At 38.9% G+C, this 12,655-nt stretch overlaps 1 protein-coding gene across 1 annotated transcript in view; it reads left to right on the top strand.

Moving 5' to 3' along the window:
• Positions 1-12,655, top strand: part of FAM135B (family with sequence similarity 135 member B) — a 193,706-nt gene that overhangs the window by 144,220 nt on the left and 36,831 nt on the right. The window lies entirely within an intron of this gene.

Genomic DNA, 12,655 nt, shown 5'->3' with positions numbered 1-12,655 from the left:
CGAGGGCTGAGAGAATGTTTGGCCTGAGGCTGCAATCCCAAACTTTGGGTCAGTGTATGCTTTTGGCAAACAAACTGACCTCAACCTCTGCCTCTCTGGTACATATCATAGACATTTAAATAACTGTTTGTATTTTAGGCCAATCTCATCACATTAGAGAGAGTCTTCTTTGGAGAGTGGTGCCTATTTTCATTATCCTCTGGACAAGTCTCTGCTGAAATAAGAGAAATGGAAAGTTCTCCACTCCTATTTTTGCTTTTAGCATCCATGGAAAAATCTTGGTCTGTTGTAATTAGGAAAAACAAAACTTATTTCCTTCCCAATTTTCTTCTTTAGCTGGAAAATCTATCTTCTATCTATCTCTGTAGACTAATATCTTTTTAATGGTAGATAATTGTGGTGCGTTGACCTTAACTGGAAGCCAGGTGCTCACCAAGACATTCTATCATTCCCCTCCTCAACAGGACAGAGTGCAATAGAGAAAAATTGTGGGTAAAGTCAGTTTAATGAAGCAAAATCAAGGCCATGTGCAGAAGCAAAGGAAAACAAAAGATTCATTCTCTCCTTCCCATCAGCAGGTGATGTCCAGTCACTTCCTGGAAAGTGGGGCTTCAGGGTTTCTCTGGAACATAAACATAACAGTGAATGCTCCCCCTTCTCCTCCTTTTCCTCAGCTTTTCTTGCTCAGCACACATTCTGTGGTATGGAATATCTCTTTGGCCAGTTTGGGTCAGCTGGCCTGGCTGTGTCCCCTCCCAGGGTCTTGCCCATTCCACCCTGCTGATGGGAGAATGTTGGAGACAGTGCTGGTGCTTGATGCCTTGTGAAGGCAGACCTAGAACAGAGACCAAACAGAGTTAAAGTAGGGATTATTAAAAGGCCTCCATGGATACACCTTGAGCAGCACAAGGGCCCAGCCAAGGCAACACCCAAGACGAACCAAAATGGTCACAAAAATGAATGACCAGTCACGAGGTCTCTCACTTTTATAAGTTCTGGTCCATTAGCATGTTGGAGTTAATTGTCCAGTTATAACTGTAGCTTGTGAAGTCCCATCCTTCTTGTTTTTCTCTCTTCAGTTCATGATGTTTATGCTCTTGGGCCTGAGATTTGGATAATTTATCCTTGGTCCCCAGCTGGAGAAGGAATTATTTTGTCTACCTACTCTGTGCAGAGAGCTTACCATCCCCTAATATGAAGCTCAGAACTACACACTGAAGCAACACACAATCTGAAAAATATAAAAGCTAAAACCTGAGGCATCACGCTCAGCAGGAGCCAAAGCACTGCAGTGCCACCAACACCGCTGCAGCCACCAATGCCCAGCACAGCTCTGGGGGGGCTGCCATGGGCAAAGATAACTCCATCCCAGTCAGAGCCAATACAATTATTATTATCCTAGCAGATGAACTATGAAATACCAAAAGGAAATTGCTCTGCCAAGAACTGGCTTTAGCACACTGCTACCCTGCAGTCATCAGAATGCCACACACCTGTTGTATTAAACATGTTTACAACAATACATACATAACAGTAAACATTACAAGTACACTCATATATAACAGTAAGCATTACAACAACAGAGTCCATCCCCTCCAGGGGCTTTTCCCGAAGCACCCAGCCAAGAGCATCTGCAGCTAATCTAGCAGTGATCCAACGAAGGATATTGCTGCCAGACTGCCACAGAGCCCTGGCATGTCCAGAGCTTCTCCAACCCTCTCCTGGGGTCTACCCTCGTGGGGTCAGTCTTCTTCTGATATTATTCATCCCCTCCCAGGGGAACTCACCATCTTCTCCTGGGACTCTCCTGGTCCTCGCTGCAGCCCTCTCTGGGACTCCCCTGGTCCTCACCCTCTCCTGGGGTCCTGGGATCCTTCATCTCCTCCTGCAGTCTTTTCCTGAGCAGCCTTCTCCTGCTTCTTGTAGTCTTCCTCTGCAGTCATCTTCTGGGCAGCCTTCTGCTAGCTCTTCTTGCAGCCTTCTGACTCTTACTCTCGCTCCTTGGCTGACTCCACCCTTTTATGGTCCTTGTACTTAATCGCTTACAGCTGTATATGCCACTTGTTCTTACTTGACCCCAGCTGCAACTCATTGGGGAATACTGTGCCCCCTTACCATTCTCCCTACACACACCAACCATCATAAATATAATTCTGCACAGTCCACATGGCCAGATGTGCATTTGCTTAGCTTCAGAAACCTCCATAAGTCATGTCATCTGTTCTTGAGTTGAGTATTTTAATTTAATAAACCATGATGGCCTTTTTGCCTATGCATGATGCATGATAATGAGCAAAAGCAATTTTCTCTTGGCTTAACTTAAAAAAAAAAATTCAGAGCTAGAAAAGAAACTTGTGGGGCTACACCTGATTCCAAACAAAGGGCATGTGATTGACTGCTGGTTTATATGGAAGTTTATACTAGACTGTAAGGGATTGAAGGAAGAGGAGTAATATTAGCTCTTACCTTGATGTAGTGCTTACCTCTGGGTCAAGTTTTCTTCCGTTTAAAAACTTGTAGATACTGTTCCAGGTTGTTTGAATGTATTTGTTAAACTTCAATTGGTTTGGAGAATTTTGCATCACTGCCAGTGGGCATGAAAATGGACTCTACCCTTTTTGTGAAGTAAAAATCCCCAAAACCTGCAGACCTCTCTGATTACTTTATGTATATTTTTGTTTGGACCTTCCCTACTGCATGTCTGAATTAGAAACTGTTGAATACCAGAACTCAAAATATACCACACATATTTCTGTTTGTAAACTATTCTGATTTGATGCAACTGGCTAAATCTAGGGTGAAGCATTAATAGATCTGGTCTTCCAAAGCTGATAAAGCTTCACTGAGAGGCAGGACATGGGAAAATCAATTTTGTAGGGATGTTGGTTACTTTCTTTTTATGTCATAAACTGCCATGGAACATTTAGTCCCTGGTTGGTCTATGGACTATGAATAGTTGGTTTATCCTGTTTTTAATTTGTTTAGTACTATTTTCATCTCCTTCTACGTTTCATGTGCATTTCTGTGTTTTCTTTGATCTAAGAAGTCTTCAGGCTTAAGCTCTTAAAATGCATCTCCTGAGCAAGTGCTTTCTGTTTAGTATCTTTTCTAGGGAACCAAATCTGATTATTCAGTTTACTCAAGGACTGAAAACACTCAAGACTTTCTTTGTTTTAGCCTTAGTTACTGTGAGTAAACCAAAAAGAGCTTATTTTTCCCCTGACAGCTGCAGATAGATTATTCTTCCAGAATACTTTACCAGAATACTCCAGAATTCCAGTGTAGGAAATCTAAATCATTCCTATTGCACTCTTTTCCCCAAGTCTAGGCATAAAACCCCAGGAAAGGTGTAGAGTCTGAAGCTTTAATAATTTTCTTATTTATTCATTTTCATAGGTTTGGTATAAATTCTACAAATTCAAGAAGCAGATTGGATCACAAAAGTAAATTTTGCTCTCACTAGTGTCATCATATGCAGTAGATGGATTAGTGGCATGGCGTTTTGAGTTTATGTTGCAAGGTTTTTGGTACCAGAGGGGAATGGGACCAGGGGAGCCTTCTGTGAGAGGAAAGAAGAACCATCCCCCTCATTAAACAAAGACAATTCACCAGTAATGGTTCAGAAAAGATTTGAACACAGTAGAGTAGTGTCTGGATTTGCAGTAGTCTTAAACCCCCAGGAAATCCAGAAATGTGCTGAAATATGATATTAAAACTGCCAAGTTATGTTGTCCAGATATTTCTTGAATACAAAGTAGAAGACTCTTACCTTGGTATATCATATATAGGTCATACTTTCCATTTGCCCTCTTTTTTTCTGATAGGACTTGGATGCATCAGAGAGTTAATGCTCTTTTTAGGCCCACAGGTTGACTGTGGAAGTGCTCATCTAGTTTATGTCACTGATTTGCTTTCTCCTTGTTGAAAAGGCATTTGACTGCCTTAATTTTTAAAGATAGTCCGCATCAATCTTCTTCCACTTCTTCTTTCCACTTCCTGACCCAATCTTCTGCATTTGGGCTGCTGAGGTGCTACTGCTTAGTGACAGGTCCTGAAGGGTTCTTGTTCTGCACTTCTGACTTCTCACTGTGGAGATTAATTAATGCCAGCAGCTTTGGATTGTACACGTGCATTTTCCCTGGATCTCACCAAATGACTTCTGGACATCACTGACACTTTCCTCATCTCCTGGCTTAGCAGAGTAGTTATAATAATTAATTCTATTTAAGCCTAGGTGATTTTTAAAGGTCTTTCTGTCTCTTCTCATTCCCCTATCTAGCAAATAGGGAACTTCTTTTCCCCTTTCCTCCTTTTCTCCCTCTCTAATATTTTTTCTATATCTATACTGCACTTTTCCCTTCAAGCAGAATTAACACAACAAAGATATTTGAAAGAAGATATTTTTGGTTGTCAGACAAATATGAAGAAAGACAATTTTGTGGTCAAAAAACTAGAAGACAATAATCTACAGAATAATAAAATCTATGAAATAATAAGAAGCACTAGAATTTTTTCAAGTTATTTTCAGCCCATAACCTAAGCTCACAGGGAATATATATCACTGTAGATATGTGTTCAAAATAGAATCACATCTACTACAGTCTTGGGAGATGCCAGTGGGGTGAAACAGCTTCATGAGCTATGTGTGACTGGTGTCCCTTTGGGGAACCTGAATTCCCCTTTGTGTCTGCTAAATTGCTTTTCTGTGTGAGGAAGTTCAAGGGGCTGTTTTGGATGTTACAAGGTCTGTGTCTCAACTCCACACTAACTCACTCTTTCAGGTGATCTCAACTGCCCTAAGAGCTGGATAGTGGAAAATTACAGCAGCTTTATTTATCTACAATAAAATAAACTATTCCTTTCATATCTGCAAATTGAGTGGTCACTTACACTTCAGGATTTCTGTGCCTTATCCAGTAGCATAAACCTCTTCTGTATTCACTGTTGTCAGGCTGGCTTAATGTCTTTGTAATACTGTGCATCACATGCCTGCTGTGTTATAATCAAGTTGAATCAATGGCATACTGGGGATTATTAATAAACTGTACTCACAGTAATCTTATTTTCATTTGGCTAGCAGTTGCACTGCAGATAAATTGACTTCTAAGTAATCAGATTGATTAATCATATGATTTCTCATTAATAAGGTGCTGGTGGTTGATGAGAAGTGTTCTTCTTTCATCTAGCATTGATGCAGCAATCCCAAAAGACATGAGGTTTATGCCTGGCATAACACAAGAACCAGGAGTATCATTCAAATAAAATTTGTTGCTGATAAACGTTCTTTTCCACAGACAGTTTGCTAATATTTTCATCTTTTCAGCAACATATGCAAAACCTGAGCTGTTCTAGCCTAGCACCAAAACATTTTTATGTCTCATAGCAGTCATCTGTGGTTTAGTCTTTTTTTTCTCTGTAGTTATGGATCTTTGGTCAAATAGTTAACTTTTTCAGCTCTTGAAGTAAGCAGACCCTGCTCACTTATTATCTTATTATCTCAGTTCATTAGAGCATAGAGCTAATAACCCCAAAGTTGTGGGTTTGATCCCTGTTCAGGCCATTCACTTAAAAGTTCAGCTTGATGATCCTTGTAGGTTCCTTCCAGCTCAGAATATTCTTTGATTCTGCAGTGATTGTGCATCAGAGATGAGCCCAAATAGGATCTATTGTGAGAATTGTAATATGTAATATGATTCTGTGGTTCTAAGACAGCTGACACATATTACTGGCTTTTAAAATAAATTTTTAAAAATACCAGTATTAGAAATAGCTTTTACTTATAACTGCTCAAGGTAGTTTACATCAGAATTTCACCTAGGATTGTTAATTTTACATGGAAATGCCTTTAGTTTTCATTTCAGACTTCTCTGCTTGGGTGTGAGTCTTTAATGGCAAAAACTTCTTTCATGTGTTAGGATGCATTTGTAATGGGTGGTTTTAAAAGATTCCTTGGGTGTCTTGCTGATGCAAATGGTGATTAGCTATGATTGGGACTCCAGCAGATATCCAACACATAATTATTCTGAAATACTAAGACAGCTGATATACTACTCTTTATAAAGTAAAATGACAAGTATCTTTAATCAGTATGTTCAAGGCGCCATTTGTGATAATTACTAATGAAATCTTTAATCTTTGGTTGCCTGAAGATAAATGGCTGATCACTAGAAAAAACTAAATGATCTCCTAGCTGTAACAGAAAATATGTAACTAATAATGTGACAATAACTGGTTTCTTTAATCACTGGCATATTTCTTTTCTGTGGTTCTTACTTTCTGATCTGACATGTGCAGCATATAGCAAACCAATGATCTGCATTTTTATAGAGTTCAAAACTGAGATTAATTTGGTGAAAATGGTGTTAAAAAAGCCTTGCAATCTTTTTGCTATGGGTGTTCAATGAAAATGTGATGAAATCAACTGGAGTTTCTTGTGAGACTCCAGATGGGAGGGTTATGGTGACTTGTCCTGGAGAAAATCCTTGGAATTGCTCATATTGGACTGATAATTTATTCCTTTTGTTAAGCAATAGAATTTTCATAGGAAGTTGCTCTTTTCATATGTTTTTTTTTTTTTTGCTATTTTTCTGCATTGTTTATGTATTGGAAAAATCAGATTGCTGCATTCTCTTTCTAAATCTCATCTAGACTTACATAACTGAAAGCATTTTTATTACGGCTTATTTAGAGTGTTGTGAGTAGTGTGGTAAAAGGCAGACTAAGCATGGAGAACATATTTCTCTTTCACAGCTACTATTACAGTTATATACTGAAGAATTTATTTGGCTTCTCTCACCATAATTTCTCACTTTGTCTGCATCCATTTATGTGGTTCATTTGGCTGACATTCTTTCAATTCAAGGTATTCCTTTGCAGAGATTTCAGCATCGGTCTTTCAGGAATTTTGTAGGAAGGGACTTGTACAATACCTTTTTTTTTTCTTTATTCCCTGAAGTAAAGTGCAGTAGCAGTGGAAACAGACTTTTTACTCCTCACTTCAGGAGCTGGACTTGTCTGCTCTCTAATTTTTGAAAGAATGTTTTAGTATTCACTTTTTCTTTCTTCTCAGTACTTTTCCCAATGGTACCTTGCTTAAAATCATGTTCATGTGCTCTAAGGAACACTAATCCTTAGCTCCTAAGGCACAATAGTTCCCACTGACTCTGATGATGAGAGAGTTCCTAAAGGGAGAACAAATAATCTCACAGCTTCTGAGCTGCTGGCCTTTCCAGGGTGAGCAGAGATGCCAACACAGCACAGGGGAGATCCATCATCTGGAAGCCAACCCTTTGCTATTGGCAAGTGTCCCAGACAGCAGCTCAGGGACTGGGGAATAAGAAAAGAGAATCCCTCTTTTTCCAACCACTTTGGCTTGTTTTGTGGAAACAAGTCTTCAAGTGACAGCAAAAGCCTACGCCTCTGTTCACAGCTATCATGTCAGTCATAGTGACCCAGGAAACAGCTCCACAGCTGATAAGAATTATCAGTTTTAGTGCAGTGCTAAGCAGGAACACTTAGAAGTGCAGTCCCTGCAACATCAGTTTGTGCAAAACCAACTGACCCCATTCAAATGGTCTAATATTTTCTCCAAGGATCAGACAAAATTTGGCAGTGTGACAATCAGATAAGAATGGGCTAAGAGAAAGAGGTGGGTCAGTGTATTATGATTCTCGAAAGCACTTCCAGACAGAGGCGAATAGCATGAGACAAAAGTTTAGCCAACAAAGCATTTTTTTTGTAGCCTTATGGCAAAATAAGAATAATTTTAGAATCTCTTCAGGACAAGAGTAACTTCTTCTCAAAATGACTTAATCACATATCCAGAATCTGTACTCAGTGTTAGGATGAGTGTCAAAAAGAAAAGAAATTTGGATCAAAATTGGTTAATGCTTCAAGGAAGATCTTTGCATAACCAGGAAAAGCATGTGAATATTCATGCAGTTACACACATGGGTTCTTGGGTGAGAATATGGGTCTAAAGACTTATTTAGGGTAAGCCAGACACAGTCAGAGGCAAATGAGCTTACACTACTTCTTTGACTGGCATAAACCTTGAGAAATCAAGCTCCCAGTCAGCCCAGATTTACCATAGTATTCACCACTGCTGTTCCCACCTTCACAGTATGGTATTCGAGCAGGGTCAGATGGATTGTTAATATCTGTGCACTCAGTCCCTGCATGATCCCAGGTTAGCTGGGTGTGTTGAAGGAGCTGCAGTATTGTTCATCTGCTGCCTCTGGTTCCAAGCAGATCTGATAAGGCCAAGACAGATAAGCCTTTACTCATCCCTTTCTTCCTTGTCTTCTTCGTAGACTCATAGAATGGTTTGGATTGGAAGAACTTTTAAACACCATCTAGTCCAAACCCCCTGCAATGAGCAGGGTCATCATCAAATAGCACAGGTTGCTCAGAGCCCTCAAACCTGGCCTTGAATGTTTTCAGGGATGGGACATTTACCATGTCTCTGGGCAGTCTGGTCCAGTGTCTCAGCAACCTCATCACAAAATATCTAGTTTAAATCTACCCTCTTTTTGTTTCAAACCATTACCCCTTGTCCTATCTCAACACACCCTGCTATAAAGCCTGCCCCCATATTTCTTATAAGTTCCCTTAAGTGTTGAAAGGCTGCTGTAAGGTCTCCTAAGATATTCCCAAATTCTTTCTGTGGGTAGGATAAAACCACAAAGTCGGTTTAAGGCATCATATATCTATTCTTTGATGACCCAAGGCAAAAGCCATTGCCATCTCACAAGTTTTTGTTAGGCCTAGATGCAATATGCAATGTCTCTGCTGGAATTCTCTCTTCCTGGCATTGGCAGACACAGCTGGCTGATGAGAAGCAGGGGTGAAAGGCTGAGCAGGACAGCAGGACACCCCCAAGGCAGTGCTCAGTAATGTTCATGTGGGTGGTGAAGCTCTGGTTCTGCTCTACACATTGTGTTTCTTTTGTAAACAAATACAGTTCAACTCTCCAGAGCTGCCAATCAGTCTCTTTCTCCACTACTGAACTCATTAGAAGTATTTTATTTAACACCATAAAATTATGGCCTACAGAATAAATGGCAAGCTACTCATAGCTCATGAAATTTGATTGTCTTTGAGTGTAAATTACTTGAGGGCTGGTATATGTACTATGCATAATACAGGAGGTATCTATGGGGCTATGAAAATGAACCTGTGAAGATGTAATATTTATGCAAATTTATACAGTTCCAGCTATTCAAAAGTTCTCTATTTTGTTGCAGTAAATTATAACATATCAATGTAATTGCCTTAAAGTAACATACCCAGGAAATATTCTGATTAGCCATTATTTCTGTTTCAGTGTTAGAACAGAAATTGGAGATTTCTGCAGTGATAAAAAAGACTGTATGTTATTTTATCATTGGCTTTTCCATTTGATGTATGTTTGCATGCATGTGAAAGACCTATAAATGATTCATTGCCTGAGAGTGTCATAAGTGAAGACTTCAGGAATGTGACATAATCGCAGGATTAGATATTGAGCTGTTTCCTGGCAGCAAGAGGCATAGAAACCACATCCCCCATGTCAAAGAAGCCAGTCCAAAATTACAGCACCTGGGCCAAGGAGGAGCAATTTTTGTGCAGAGCAATTTTTTGCAAGAAGGAAAGTGCCTTTAATCCGGGCTGTAAATGATTTTTTCTGAGTGTGATTTGAAATAAAATAATAAATTAATACTTATAAAATAAAATAATACTCATGAAAAAACAGGTTTTGAAAGATTTCTAAAAGAAAAATCTAGTGGATCTCATTGGGTAACTTTTACAACTTCAATTACCTGAGTGGTGGGACTCTGAGCCTCAGAATTATCTTCAACAAAATAAGTAAGGAAGTAATGAAAATTGATTTGACTTGGTTTTGCAACAGACTTGAAGTATGTTCTCAAAATAGATCTTCTGTTGATTATTTTTCACAATACAGTAATGGACAAAATTCAGGTAACCTGATAAAAAGGCACATTTAGACCCAATAAAAGGATTCTTTTTCTCCCAATTTCTGTAGCCCATAAGAGAGCTGGTATAACACATTGCCAGAAGGGTCTTCTGTGAACTTTGTAGGATTTGTCACAATTGTGCAAAATGACAGCTGTGACACAGCCCTTGTTCTGAAGGGATGGGAACTGTGAGGGCTGTGATATAAACCAATATTTGGGTAATTTGAGGAAGACTTTTGCTGGAAGGAATTCAATTTCTGAAGCTGTCAGGGCTTAGGCTTTTATTTTGTTCTCTTTGTTTACCTCTGTCTCCTCCGTGAGCATCAAATTCTCGACTGTGATTGCTTGCAAAATACAAGACTTGTTGGATTTCTCTTCTGATCTGGTTTGACAAAGACTATAGAAGTCAAAATCTTTTACTCACCTCTTTGGGGAAAAATAGAAGTCAATCATGAATCAAGTTGAAAGTCTGGGATATGCAGGAGCATTTGTAAATAATAATAAAAAATAACAGTCCTGTCAATAGAGACATGATTTCTTTCCACTTGCATATGAATCATAGGAACCTACTTGGTAACACTTGTGGCTGAAGCAAACAATAAAACAAAAACTCTGTCTTGGTAACGAAATGTCAAGCTGCTTAAAAAATGAACTCATAAAGGTTGAAGTAATTTTTCACTGTCAAAAGACAGTTAAATATTTCCTCTTTAGCCATTGTTTGACATTGTTGCTAATGTTTAAATTTGCTAAGATGAGGAAAAGATCAGAAATAGTGTTGTGATTGTTTCGGTTTTTATATCCATTTGTGAAGACAAAGGTAATTAACCAGCGTGCAGCAACTGCTCTGATTACAGACATTTCAACAGTGAATTCTGGGCAAAGCTCTCAATAAATAGATTTGGGTGGGCATGGTTGGCACTGTATCTCTTCCCTCCTTTGACAGTCTGTGTGATCAAGAACAAAAATAACCTACTAGAAACTTATTTTCAGATCGTACCTATAATTTCAGAAGTCAAGCCAGTGGTAGCAAAATGACAGGGTTCAGTGATCTTGGCCACCTGCTGAGGTAGCCTGGAAAGCAAGCGGTGCAATTCATAAACTCCTGCTAAAAGGCACTCGTGTCTATACTCTTGTTATTAAAATAAGTCACAATTCTTCTTATGGCATCATGCTGTGTTGTAAGACAGTAGATATATGTTCCCCACAACTAATTCCAGTGAATGCTGGTAAAAGCAATGGCTCAGCCTGTTGGATTGACGTGGAATATAGTCAAATAGACTTTTAAATTTTTTTTATATTTTTTTTTATATATATACTCTTTGAATTTTAGGTTTCCCAAGAAGAGGAAGTATGACCTATTTCTTACTGTATCTCTATGATGCTTGAATAGTGGTCCTCAGATTTTGCTTGTGGTAGCATCTAGCTCATAAATGTATTTTCTACAAAATGTGAACAGAAATGAGAAAATTCACCACTTCTTTGAAGTGAGACCTAATTTTTATCATCTCTTTAGTATCCTTTCTGCACTTTTGTTGTGTCTGGTTCTTCATAAATTCCTTTCTTTGGACAGGAGGACCCCTGTCTTTGCCTTTGAGTCTTTCCTTCTGCACAAATGGTGCTCCAGTGTTTGAAGTAAGCAATTCTTCCTCCATACACAGACATATTTGTAGCTGAGAATAGATTTAAGAGAGTAGCAGGATGTAAATTTTTTGTGTTTTTAGGCTTGAAATGGCAATTTTGTCTGCTTCATGTGCTCAAGGTCTTCATGCAACTCAATCACAGCTTGTTGGGAAATTTCAAGTAGCCCCAAATAAGTTTTCATTGACATGACCTTCTGCACAAACAGAGCAAGAGTGGTTGCAATAGGGACATTTCATTAATGAGACTGTTCAATGCATCCTGTGCTTAGGGGAAGGATATCAGGACAACCCTAACCAGTCTGATTTCATGATAATGCTCTTCCTTAAAAATAGAACTCATCAAATATTTTATCACTTTGATATTTAATTTTGAGGCAGCTCCTGTCAACATTTTGGAAAGGTAAAAAAGGACCCAAATTTCAGAAAGCCCAAGTGGAACATCAGTGGATAAGTGCAGTGAGCCTTGGGTTATTTCTAGAATCTGCCTGATGTGCAGACAATGCAACGTCAGCATTGGTTCTCCTCCTGTACATTGTAGCCCCCTGACATGACATTTTCCTAGCAGGAAAGAAACCCCAGACTCTGTGGTCACAGACAGAGCGGTTTGACTGCTGAATTGAGTCCACCAGCTCTGTGGGAAGCTGTGAAATAGGCATATGCTATAATAGGTTGGAATATGTTTTCCATATGAACATCCTCTCTGCATCCTAATGTTTACTGCTCCCCACTTTAAATAATTGCTATGGTGACTTGTGCTAAGTTACATGACTCAGCACATGTCAATTTATCTAAATTCACTGTGAACAGGTGACTTTAAGGTATGATTTAATTTGTATTTGTAGCTCATTATAAAACTGTAAAAGGTTTGTTGTAGTGCTTAAGTGGCAGGTCTTGAAATGTGAAGTCACAAGCACTAGATAGCTTGCAATCACTAAGGAAAATGTCTTTGGAAAAATAAAAAGAAAAAAATCAAAAGAAGGGCATTTCATTTCACTTTGAAGAAGGAAATACTTCTTTCTAAGTTGACTTAACACGTTTCTTTTTCTCCTGTTTGGGCAG

Source organism: Geospiza fortis, unplaced genomic scaffold (genome assembly GCF_000277835.1).
Source record: "Geospiza fortis unplaced genomic scaffold, GeoFor_1.0 scaffold382, whole genome shotgun sequence".
In the NCBI taxonomy this organism is placed as follows: Eukaryota; Metazoa; Chordata; class Aves; order Passeriformes; family Thraupidae; genus Geospiza; species Geospiza fortis.
The sequence above is the reverse complement of the archived record's forward strand: the minus strand, read 5'-3'. Positions and strand labels throughout refer to the sequence as shown.